Raw genomic sequence first — 13,071 nt, 5'->3', positions numbered from 1 at the left:
TAGCAGGTTGTCGCTCTGCCTTGAACACAGTGATAAAAGCTGAGAGGATGCGGCCTAGTCTGTCTGTCTGAATGTGTTGCATTGATTCCCTCTTTGGTAGCTGAACTAAGTGTCCAGGAGTGAGCATCACTAGAGGAACCTTCTTCCAAGGGACCCTCACCCAGGCCCTGGACTGGAGCATTTTCCCCAGTGGATTCAGCAGATGCAAATCCTCTATCTCATACACTGGCGGTGGCAAAATGGGTTCACTGTGCAAAATCAGCCCCAGAGTCCTGGGTGATATTCACCCGCAGTCCACCTGGAGCCTCTGGGACCCACCAGCCCATGCCCGTTTTCCCACTGCTCAGCCGTGTCTGACTCTTTGGGACTCCATGGATTGTAAGCTGCCAGGCTTCTCTGCCTATGGAATTCTTCAGCTGAGAATACTACAGTGGGTAACAGATCTCCTTTCCGGGAGACCTTCTCAACCCAGGGATTGACCTTGGGTCTCCTGCATTGCATGCACGACTGAGCAGCCAGGCAAGCCTTCAGTTGCTAAGAGACAACCCAACATCCCCGAATCCATTGTCCAAATGTGCGTTTATGTCGCTCATATCCCCACACGTTTTATTCTGTTTTTACATGAATAAACACTTTCACACACAAATATTTACTCAAAGGCTGCTGGAAATCTATTCCCGATCGTCCAAAAATGTCACTGATGAGTTCAGTATTTCAGTGTTGAGTGTAACTTGGCATTTTTCTCCTTGGTGTCATTCATCTGTAACATTTTTTTTTTTAATAAAACCTTATTCCTGAGGTATTTAGCTTAAGCCAAATGGTAAAGATAAAATTTCCTCCAAATCCTAGTTCTCTGCCAACCTGGCCGTACTAAGGCTTTTAAACTAATTCTCTTTTCCCACCAGAGCTCTTTACTGAGACCAAGTCCTCTAAGAGTCAGAGGAGATTTAGCAGCTAAACCAAACAACAGCACCCCTTCAGAGTGGTGGGCTCCAACTATACCACTTTTTGTGACCGAGAAGCTGCGACCGGCATGGACCACCAAAATTTTGCTATAGTAATGTCCTGGAAATTAGCACTGCCTTGGTTTGAGATTTCCTGGTGACTCAGGTGGTAAAGAGTCCACCTGCAATGCAGGAGGCTCAGAATTCAGTCCCTGAGTCAGGAAGATCCCCTGGGAGAAGGGAGTGGCAATCCACTCCAGTATCCTTTCCTGGAAAGTTCCATAGAGGAGCCTGCTGGGTTACAGTACATGAAGTCATAAAGCATCAGATAGGACTGACTAACACGTTCACGTCACCTTTAATCCTGTAGGTAAGCAGGTGGTGCAAGTCGTCATTGGTTGAGTTTCTCAATGTGTCATGATCCCATGTTTTGGGCCCTCTCTGTCCCACCCTTGCATTGAAGCTACAAAACCATCCCTTTATGATTTCTTACTCAGGGAATTCGAACTGAGGGAAGAAGCAGCAAGAAGCCAGACGCTCTGCACTGATTAGGTGAGGATGAAGGAGGAGGGTGAAAGAGCCAGCTTAAACCTACATACTCAAAACACTAAGATCATGGCATCTAGCCCCATTACTCCATGGTAAATAGAAGCAAAAAGGTGGAAGTACTGACAGATTTCCTCTTCTTGGGCTGTACAATCACTGCAATGGTGATTGCAACCATGAGATCAAAAGACGGTTGCTTCTTGGCAGGAAAGCTATGACAAACCTAGACAGTGTGTTGAAACGCAGAGACGTTACTCTGCCATCAAAGGTCTGTAGAGTCAAGGCTATGGTCTTCCAAGTGGTCATGTACGGTTGTGAGAGCTGGACCAGAAAGAAGGCAGAGCGCCAAAGAATTGTTGCCTTCGAGTTGCGGTGCTGGTGAACACTCCTGGAAGTCCTTTGGACAGCAAGGAGTTCAAACCAGTCAATCTTAAGGGAGATCAACCCTGAGTACTTGTTAGAAGGGTTGATGCTGAAGCTGAAGGTCCACTATATTGGTCATGCGGTATAAGCCGCTGATTCACTGGGAAAGTCCCTGATGCTGGACAAGATTGAGGGCAGAAGAAGAGGGCAACAGAGAATAAGATGGCTGGATGGCATCACCAATGCACTAGCCATGAAGTGGAGCAAACTTCAGGAAACGGTGAGGGACAGGGAGGTCTGGTGAGCTAAAGTCCCTGGGGTTGCGGATATAACCGAGCAAAGGAACAACAACAATTTCTTGAGATAAAGCTGTTCCAGGGAGAGTAGAAGAGGAAAAGATTTGTGAGAACAATGGAAGGGCCAAGCTCTCCCCTAGAGATGGAGGAAGTGGATAGAGGCTAGCCACCTGGATTAGTGCTGTCTTGAAAGCTGTGCCTTTTGGACACCTGGTAGAGCCCACTTCTCACACGACCCTGTCCCAGGGGCCTGATCTCCTCCTGGGTACCAGCTTCTCAGTTGGTGTGAGATGATCAGCCTTGTTGGTGGACACTCAGGCTGACCACATATCACTCCACGGCCACAAGCCCCAGGGAGCTTCCTCCTTGACCACAGCAATGGACCTGGACCGGAGTTGGCCTTGGGGTTGTCCGTGTAACGAAAGGCGGGAATAGGTCATGTCTGTCTTTCTTTTTTGGTTTCTTTTGTTGGCCAGCCAAAACAGCTTGCAGGATCTTAGTTCCCCAACTAAGGATAGAATCCATGCCCTCAGCAGTGAAAGTGCAGAGTCCTAACCACCCCAGGACTACCAGAGTGTTCCCAGTAGGTCATTTCCTGAGCCTGGTGGATGCCCTGGAAGCCTGATGTTGGCTGCCGAGAGCCAGGCTTCTATGGGCCAGGCTTTGATGAGGTCACCAAATGTTCCTTTCTCCCTGACCTCTGGGAGACCTGTGACCGTGGCCCGTATCATAGAAACTTCTGGAACTTGACAGAATGGATGACATACCCCTCTCCACTCATATTCCTTTCCTGGCTACCCAATGCCTTCCAATAAATTCATCTGCCCTCAATCCATCTACAGAAAGCATGCTATCCTCCTTCCCGGAAACCTTCCCTGAAGAAGAGGTTGAAATCATGTCCTCTGCTTCTTCCTAACCTATCATGTGAAGGTTTTTCTGTACACTTGGTGACAAGCTTCTGCTTGACAGCTTTGGGTTTTCTTCCTTTTGTTGTTGTTTTTTTTTTTTTTTTTGGGGGGGGGTGGGTTAAAACACATACTCTCCTTCACATCCAGGATGGTGTGAGCACAGGCCTCACTCTGTTCTCAAGGTTCTGTCCCTCAGAGTCTAGGAGAGAAGTCAAACAAACAAAGAAACAAACAAAGGGGGCGGGGCAGAAAGAGATTTGTGTGGGGACGTTTAGCAGTAGTGGTCTGCAAGATGGGGTCCACAGGAGCAGGCTGCATCCTGGAAGATCTGGGTGGGCGGCATTTGTTGATGTTTGGGAGTCAGCTGGAAGCCGAGTCATCACCTGCATACCCCCTACTGTCCTTGAGGTGAACCCTCTCTAGGGACTCCTGATCTAAAGAACACGTTGATGTTCTCAGGTGGCCACCAGAAATACACGAGACTTAAAGAACAGGAAATTGTTTTCTCCCAGTTCTGGAGGCTAGAAATCCAGGATTAAGGTGTTGACAGTGTGGTGTCTCTGGAGGTCTCTTTCCTTGATGAGCAGGCACCCACATTCTCGTGTCCTCCTGTCCCTTTATGTCCATGCATCCTTGATGTCTTGTGTGTCCTAATTTCCTCTTTATTTTCCGGCCATGCTGCTTTTCTTCTGGGTCTTAGTTTCCAGACCAGGGATTGAACTTGGGCCCTTGGCAGTGAAAGATCTGAGCCCTAACCACTGGCCTTCCAGGGAATTTCCCTCTTTCTTTTTATATAGAGAACCATCAGCTTGGACTAGGGCTCACACTAGTGACCTCGTTTTAGCTTAATCACCTCATTAAAGGCAGAATCTACAAAGAGGATTACATTCCAAAGTGTTGGGGCTTAGATATTCTACAGATTTTTTTTAATGAATTAATTTATTTGACGGCACCAGGTGTTAGTTGTGGTACGTGGGGTCTTCGGTCTTCCTGGCAGCACGTGGGATCTAGTTCCCTGACCACGGACAGAAGCCCAGCCCCCTGCACTGGGAGTGGAGAGTTGTAGCCACTGGACCTTTGGGAAAGTCCCTGCAACATATGGATTTTGCAGGACACAATGAAGCCCAAAACAGGGTTGATGGTAGGGTGATTTGCCTGGCTACACATTTGCACCCCATCTGCTCCTTAGAAATACCTGAGACCTTTAATAACGTTGACTCCCTGGTCCCATTCCTGGAGACACTGAGTCTGTGGGCAGGGAGTCAGCTTGACAGAATCAATCAGAACATCCGTACTTTTCAAAAGCTCTCTAGTACTCACTGTTTAATATGGACACCTTAGCAGCCTGGGCAACACCTGGAGCTTGGGAGAAACTCAGACTCTCAGGCCCCACCCACAACTGTTGGATGAGAATGTGTTTTTGCACAAGACACATAGGCAATTCCTTAGATTCACTGACGGTGAAGAAGCACAGCCCAGGAGATTTGAAAGTGTGGCCCAAATGGAGATGTTTGCATCCAGATCTCTCAGCTTTGATTATATCCTAACTTCCTTCAATACGAAGGACCTCCAGAAGCCCCCAAAGAGGGTGTGGAGCTCCTAGAATCTCTGAAGGGTGGTGGGGAGGATGAAGCTCCCAGCTCAAGCTACATCTCTTTAGTTTATTGAATTGCCAATAACCTGCTCCTCCCAAGGCAGGTGCTCAGTGTGTCACATGAAGGAAAAAATGCATTCCTGACCCTCAACCCTTAGGGTCTCCTGAAGGCGTATATTCTTGGGCATTTTAAGCTTGTTCTTATTGTTGCTTGGGCTCCCATTGCGCCCCATCTGGTAAAGAATCTGCCTGCAATGCGGGAGACCTGGGTTTGATCCCTGGGTTGGGAAGATCCCCTGGAGACAGGAAAGGCTACCCACACCAGTATTCTAGCCTGCAAGATTCCATGGACTGCATATGGTCCACGCGGTCACAAAGGGTTGGACACAACTGAGCACCTCTCACTTTCACTGTTGCGGCAGAGTTGCTAAGTTGTGTGTCTGAGTCTTTTGTGACCCCATAGACTGTAGCCTGCCAGGCTCCTCTGTCCATGGGATTTCTCAGGCAAGAATCCTGGCGTGGTTGCCATTTCTTCCTCCAGGAGAGCTTTCTGACCCAGAGACTGTACCCAGGTCTCCTGCATTAAGAGGTGGATTCTTTACTGCTGAGCCACCGGAGATCAATCTTTCCCAAAGTGTTGGATGACTTTACACCGTGGGATTCACTTCAGTTCAGAATCAAGTGAGGTGAGCTTTGAATTTTCAGGTTTGCAGGCCCTCTCCTAGGGCAATTTGAATTTCTTAGGTGTGATATGCAGCCCTGGAATCTCTGTGTTTATTAATGTGCCAGGTGATTCTGAGATTTGAGCAATCTTCAGAAGCATATGAAAGTGAAAGTGTTAGTTATCCAGTTGTGTCTGACACTTTGCAAAACCATGGATAGTAGCTCACCAGGCTCCTCTGTCCATGGAATTCCCCAGGCAAGCATACTTGAGTGGAGAGCCATTTCCTTCTCCAGGAGATCTTCCTGACACAGGGATTAAACCCTGGTCTCCTGTACTGCAGGCAGATGTTTTACTCTCTGAGCCATCAGGGATGCCTAGAAGCATAAATCGGTAGTCAAAATGTTTCTTCCTCTCTCCTAAGTTTTTGCAAACATTTTAAAACTGACACCCAAAATGTTTCTGTTGTAAGTGTAAACACTGCAAAGGATGTACCTTTTGGCAGACAATCAAAATAAACCCTTTTAAGTAAATCAAACAAGGAATTGCCTGGCAAGCCAGCACTTCGTGTTCAATGCTTTCAGTCTGGTGACCGGGGTTCAGCCCCTGGTCAGGAAACTAAGCTCCTGCAGGAAGTCTCATGGTGTGTCCATAAATAAATAAAACTCTTAATATCATGCTTTCAAACATATCCAGAAGAATGTAAAGAGCATAGAGTTTTAAAAATATTCAGTTTTATTCACTTATTTGGCTTCTTCGGGGCTTAGCCGTGTCATGCAGGATCCTTTGTCCGTTCTACGGCCCTCTGGCATGTGGGATCTTACCCACCACGTATTAAACTCACATTCCCAGCATTGGAAGGCAGATCCTCAACCACTGGACCGCCAGGAAATCCCTAGCCCTGGGTTCTGATACTCACCGACATTGGAGGACATGGCAACCCACTCCAGCATTTTTCCCTGGTGCACTCACGGGTAGAGGAGGCTTGCTGGCTGCAGTCCATGGGGTCGCAAAAAGTCAGACACAGCTGAGCTCCTAGGCACAGCACCGGCCATCATGCTTCTTAAAAGAGTCTAAAACGAGCTCTTTCTAATGGTCAGTTTTTCTTCTTTTTTCCCTGGTTCATTGAGATGTAATGGACATACCTTCTGTAAGTTTAAGGGGAGAACATGTTGATTTGATGATAATGGTGTCTTTGATGTTGTATCTGATCACAGCATTTGAGATCACGTTCATGAGTGGACATCATTTTTGTTCTAATTCAGTGACTCTATTACCTTATAATGAATGGAAATACACGTATTTCTTCTCTGAAACCGTCTCTGAAACCCACGAATCTGTGTGCACAGGGCTGTAAAGGCAGTGGGAGGGAAAGCTTGAGATATAATCTAGGTGCTGCAAAGGAGGACAGAGAAGAGGGCGAGTCAGGGGGGAAGGGTGCAGGAGGGCGGTGAGGGTGTGACCTGACACCCCTGACGTGGTTTAAGAACGCATGAGCCCCCGCCTAGAAAAAGCTCCTGGGGTTCAGCATGTAGATTCACAGTGAGGACCCTGGGAATCCAGCGGGTGCTGAGCCTTCAAGTGCAGATCACTTGGGAGTAAGCTTGCTTCCTGCCCTCCTCACCCTGCCTCCTCCCCAACCCACCCCCTTGCCCTCGGAAGAGGACAGGGGTTCGCTGTTTGCAGCTGGAGAATTTTTTGCCATTGGAAGAGAACTCCTGACTTTTTAGGTTCCTGACATCAGCCCATGCCCTGTTGGAATAGCTGTGTGGACCACCTTCCCTTGCCCTTGAGCTATTGAACCCCAAATATCTAAAGACTCAGATAAACTGGAGATAAGGTGGTGGGCCTCTGGATGCCGGAGATGCAAGTGGGGACTCACCACACTGAGACCTGGAAAATAGCCCCTGGGAGGGGCCCTGAAGCCCCACTCAGATTCTTTCCCCTCTCCAACATTTTGCTAGAAAGGTTTCTAGTTGAAAGATCCTATGGGGAAAAACTGGTTCAGAAACCTGATTGGAGCCTGGTTTGGGTACTATGGATTGGACTAGAATGGGCTTTAAAAGGCGTGGAATCTCCTGATGCCGCCTCACTGGGAAAAGGCTTTTGGAGAGCCAGGTAGGAGTTTCACGGACACTGGACACAGGAAGCGGTGCTGCTATTCCCAGAGAAATCTTTCTGGGACGTGGAGACAAAGACACTCCAGCTTCACCCTCCACTTGGTCTCAGAGTAGGAAGTGTTTAGCTGCACTGAGTCAACTGGACTTCAGGAGCTGGTGAGCCATGGGGTTTGGAATGCTTCCTTTTGTTCTCTGCAGCCATGAGTCTGCAAAATTTCTCTGCTAAGGGCTAGAGAGTAACCAGGCATTAAGGGCCATGAGGTCTCTCCCATTAGCAGGGTGAAATAGCCTCAGGCAGAGGCAAATGATCACATCTGTGTTCCAATAAAACTTTCTTTGTGACACTGAAATTTAGATATCATATAATGTTCACATGTCACAAACCTTTCCTTTGTTTTTCCCGAAATTAAACCTCAATGTAAAAAATATTAAACGTTTTTTAAAATTAAAAGAAAAAAAAAAAAAACAATCGGGAAGCAAGCCGATTTGTCAATCCCTGTCTAAAACACTTGCCTATATAATGCAGCTAGCATGCCATTAGTGACTTGTGACATGAATGTAGTAGGCTGGATTCTGCTTATGAAAAATAGAAATCTTCAATAAATCTAAGATGACATCAGCTGTAAGATACATTATTCCATTTACCTTTGGCCACACCCAGTGGCATGTGGGATCACAGGTCCCTGACCAGGGATTGAAGCTGTGTCCCTGGCCTGGAAGTGAGAAGTCTTAAATACTGGAATACCAGGGAGGTCCCACAGCACTATTTTTCATACCACTATAAAATATATATTTATATACATATGTCTGCATGTGTGTTCAGTTGCTTCAGTGATGCTTGACTTTCTGCAACCCTATGGACTGTCGCCCACGATTCTTCTCTGTCCATACGATTCTTCAGGCAGGAATACTGCAGTGGGTGGCCATGCCCTCCTCCAGGGGGTCTTCCTGACCCAGAGATGGAACCTGCATCTCTTAGGTCTTCTGCATTGGCAGGAGGGACCTTTACCGCTAGGGACATCATTTACACACAAGCAAACAAACTATGATATGCTACTGATGAAATGTGATCTGGTATCACAAATGGCCAAATGTAAACTTTAGAATGTCCTTTAATGTCTATGAAACGTGTTAATGGCATGGAAGCTATCAACAAATGTATTATATGGAGAGAAACTGTTACAAACCTTTAATTTCAAGGAGCACCACTGCCCCTGTCAGCATCCAGCTACATACTGGCTGACTTTCTCTCTTGCCTGATAGTTTTAATCCATTCCGATTTGGAAGTCATCAAATGCTTGGAGAAATTGCTTCTCAGCCTTTTGGCTAAGATCAAGTGTAAGTACCTGGGGAGCCAGGAATGAGTGGGCCGAGCTTGAGGTACAGGTAAATGATTGTTTAATAACAGTTACTGTTTATTTCTGCAGCAGGCATGTAGCACTGACAGACATTCCATGTTGTTCTAGAAACCAAAATACAGCAGCCCAATAGCTCTGGAGGGGAAAATGGCATGTGAGTTGGGGGAGGCTGTGATTTCTGACATCATGGTCAGGAAAGCCTGGCAGAGAAACTGTGGACCGAGGCAGCTCAGGAGTTGAGTGCTGGTAATTGAGACAGCATCCAAGGCAGGGGGAGCAGTAGAAGTCTTGAGAAGTCCCGTCCCTCCCTCCTCGGTACCCTTGGGAGATTGGGTCTGGGAACCCTGCACCTGGAGACACCAAAATTAATGGGTGATCAAGTCCGTTACATAAAATGGTGCAGTCTTTGCATGTAACGTAAGGGGATACTCCCACATGTTTTAAATCATCTCCACATTCCGTATAATACCTAATACAATGTTGATGCTGTGGAAGTAGTTTCAAGTACAGTGTAAATGCTCTCCCTCTCTGAGAGAGAGAGAGAGAGAGAGAGAAAGAGAGAGGGAGAGAGAGAGGGGGGGGGGGAGGGAGAGAGAGAGAATTGCCAGCATGAGGCAGGTTCAAGTCCTGCTATTAGAAATGGCTGGGATTAAAAAAAATATATTTTGGATCCATGTATAGACTATGGTGCCTTCTGGACTCGGAGAGTGGAGGGAGTGAGAGGCACCCCCAAGGGACAGCTGGGGGCTCTTTTGGACATTTTCTGTCGGTCAGCATTTCTGAGTGAGATTGTAGATCTGTAAGCAAAATGGTGCCTACCAGCTCTCCTGCAGAGTTTAACAGGAGCACGGGGGCCACCATGGGGAGTCAAGGCAAAAGTGGTGGCTGGAGAAGGAAGTTTAAAAGGGTCATGTCATTTCACTGAGTTTGAGATGTTTCCTTATGTCTAAGGGTGCTAATAGTTATCTCAATGTTTCAGCCAGTGATTAAACCAGGTACTAATTTTGTCTTTTGAAAGAAATATAATCATCACCACTTATCGGCAGAGAGTAAGTTTCAAGACCCCCAGGGGACATCGGTAACCTCACACAGTATCAAACTCTATATACACAATGGTTCTTCTATACAAACACACCTGTGATGCAGTCTACTGTATAGAGGCACAGTAAGAGATAGCTACTGCCTAAAAATAACAGGAAAGTGAAAGTGAAGTCGCTCAGTCGTGTGCAACTCTTTGCGACCCCATGGACTGCCGCTTATTACGCTCTTCTGTCCATGGGATTTCCCAGGCAAGAATTCTGGGCTGGATTGCCATTTCCTTCTTCACAGGATCTTCCTGACCCAGGCATTGAACCTGGCTCTCCCGAATTGTAGGCAGACACTTTACCATCTGAGCCACCAGGGAAGGTGTAATAATAACATAGAACAATTATAACAATATACTTTTATAAAAGTGTTGTGAGTCTAGTCGCTATGTAAAATATACTACTGTACTAATTGAGCGATTTTTTTTCACCCTAACTAAGCACTTACTACGCTCTGTGTCCATACCTTTTGCAGTTGGAGGTTTGACAGCAAAACTAACCCAGATTTATTTTCTCTTCTTCACATTCACCACAGATATTAGCAACCTCAGCATACATTGTTTCTTTCTCTTTTATATCAAATTGAGAACTTCGATCTTTTCACTGAAAGGTAGCACTTAATGGATTTTTCTCTGGCATATATCAATGGACAGCATCCCTCCACTTACGGTTTGGGGCCATTATTGAGTAAAGTAAGGATAACTTGGTCACAAGCCCTGTGGCATCTCAACAGTCATTGTGGTAACCGAGTGACAGACGCGTGGGATGTTCGGGACTAAGGAATGATTCACATTCTGGGCAGGCGGAAGCAGGATGGTGTGAGATTCCAATCACTCTCCTCAGAATTACCTGCAGATTAAAATGCATAGGTTGTATATTTCTGGAGTTTTCCATTTAATATTCTCGGTGACCAACTGAGGGTGACCTGAAACCACAGAGACTGACACCTGAGATCAGAGGGGATGACCTTGCCTGGTGACTGCTTTTAGGGGGAGAAAAACACTAGAAGGGGCCACTTGAAGCCACAAGTGGTTGCAAAATGGCCCATCTCTTCCCGTGTGAGGAAGCACAAGCACCACCACAACCCGAGAAAAAGACCGCCGTGTCCAAATCCAGAGGTGAGGACAATGACGATGCTGAGGTCATCTTTGTTGGAGTGGAGCACGTTAAGGAGGATGCTGAAACCTTTTTTGTCAGAGTGATTTCAACTTCAAAGCCAGTCATTTCTAACGTTTTGAACAGAGTGACCAGGGACTCATCTTCAAGAAGAATGAAGGACCACGTGAATCCGGATCCCTCCTGCAGGTGGCAACCTGCAAATCTGAGGACCCCAGCATCAGAGCCAGCTGCCGTATCACCAGTTTCTCAGTGTGTATGGGGAGGAAGAGGCAGTTCTATTATTTCGGAGCCTTCATCTAAACCTGATTGGAAAATGAGCTCGCCGGAAACTGTCCTTCACAATTCAGAATTGTTCTCTCTGCGGCCTCCCTGTCTCTCTGGAGCCGTTCTCTCATTAGGAGGCAAGGATGAAAGCCCTCTTAATTCAAAGCGGTGTCCCACTTCAGATGTGAATTTTAACAGTGGGAATCCCAAAAGACCCAAACTCAGCGATGGAATCCCAGGGGGACCTGCCTCCACCATGGCCCCTCCAGGTATCTCTCCTGGAAAAACACGGTTATGACCTTGGAAGATTCCCCGACCTCACCGAGCCGTGTGCATGGTGGGGCATCATTTTCACGGACTCGCACCAATGGCCAGGCATGCTTCCGTCTTATGGATCCAGAAGGAACATGTAGTTTGTCAGGCCTGGAGAAAATGGACTTTCTGACTCTTGCACGTCAGAGCAAGACTGTTGATCCCATGAAAGTAAATCTGGGATCAAATTCACTGATGAGAGTAAATGTTATTTGATGGCTTTTACTTTGGAGCATACAAGAGACGGCACCAGAACAGAAGACTCACACAGCCTTCAAATGCCTCAGCTGCTTGAGTCTTCTAAAATATGTCAAGTTTATGACCCACCTGAGGAACCATCTGGAGCTTGAGAGGCAGAAGGGTGACAGCTGGGAAACCCACACTACCTGCCAGCACTGCCACCGCCAGTTTCCCACCTCGTTCCAGCTGCAGTGTCGCATGGAAAGTGTCCCTGCTTCCTGGGAGCCCTCCACGGTCTGTAATATCTGTGAATTGTCCTTCAAAACAGATCAGGTTCTCTTACAGTGCCTGAAGGACAGTCACAAACCTGGCAAAATGCCCTATGTCTGCCGTGTTTGCAGTTACAGATTGTCAGCCTTTGCCAATGTAGAGGCGTATTTTAGAACATGGCATGGAAACATGAACAATTTGTTTGTCTGGTTTGCCTCAAAATGTTCAAATAGGTGACATCCTTTGTAAATCACGCTCAGAGGAACTGCAACAGGAGGGTCTTTCCATGTTGCAAGTGCTGGCTACAAAGTTTGAACGTGAAGGAAAAGACCGAGCACCAAACCAAGAATCATCAGTCATTCAAACAGCCAGAGAACTTACCAGGGTTGCCTCCTGAAACAGAGGTCATGATCCAAAGTTCGGTTCAGCTGGGACTGAGAGAGACAGCATCCATCATTGTGAGGAACACTGACTCCCAGGTGCCACCCAGAAAACACACAAAAAAGATTGACTACGAGCACAAAATATTCCAGACATGCTGCAGCATGGGATCTGGCTAAAAAATTATGTTCTACCCACCTCCAGAAATTCAGAAAAGCCCCATTGAGGTTCAGCCAGCTGTACATAAAGACCCTGCCTGGCTTTTGTTGTTCAGTTGCTCAGTCGTGTCTGACTCCCTGTGACCCCATGAACTTCTGCATGCCACGCTTCCATGTCCATCATCATCCCCTGAAGCTTGCTCAAACTCATTCCGTTGGGTTGCTGATGCCACCCAATCATCTCATCCTCTGTCATGCCTTCTGCTGCTGCCTTCAATAGTTCCCAGGATCAAGGGTTTTGTTTTGTTTTGTTTTGTTTTCCCAATGAGTTGACTCTTTCCTTCAGGAGGCCAAAGTATTGGAGCTTTAGCATCAGTTTTTCCACTGAAGATTCAGGGTTGATTTCCCTTCGGATTGACTGGTTGGATCTCCTTGCAGTCCAAGGGACTCTCAAGAGTCTTCTCCATTCTCCAGCACCACAGTTTGAAAGGATCCATTCTTCAGCACTCAAC

The 13,071-nt window shown here is 46.9% G+C and overlaps 1 pseudogene; it reads left to right on the top strand.

Moving 5' to 3' along the window:
* The first annotated feature begins 10,914 nt into the window (after nucleotides 1–10,914).
* Nucleotides 10,915–12,627, top strand: LOC138431480 (zinc finger protein 280A-like; annotated as a pseudogene).
* The last annotated feature ends 444 nt before the right edge of the window (nucleotides 12,628–13,071 follow it).

The sequence above is a fragment of the Ovis canadensis genome, chromosome Y (genome assembly GCF_042477335.2).
Source record: "Ovis canadensis isolate MfBH-ARS-UI-01 breed Bighorn chromosome Y, ARS-UI_OviCan_v2, whole genome shotgun sequence".
In the NCBI taxonomy this organism is placed as follows: Eukaryota; Metazoa; Chordata; class Mammalia; order Artiodactyla; family Bovidae; genus Ovis; species Ovis canadensis.
This window is presented reverse-complemented; position numbering and strand designations above follow the sequence as displayed.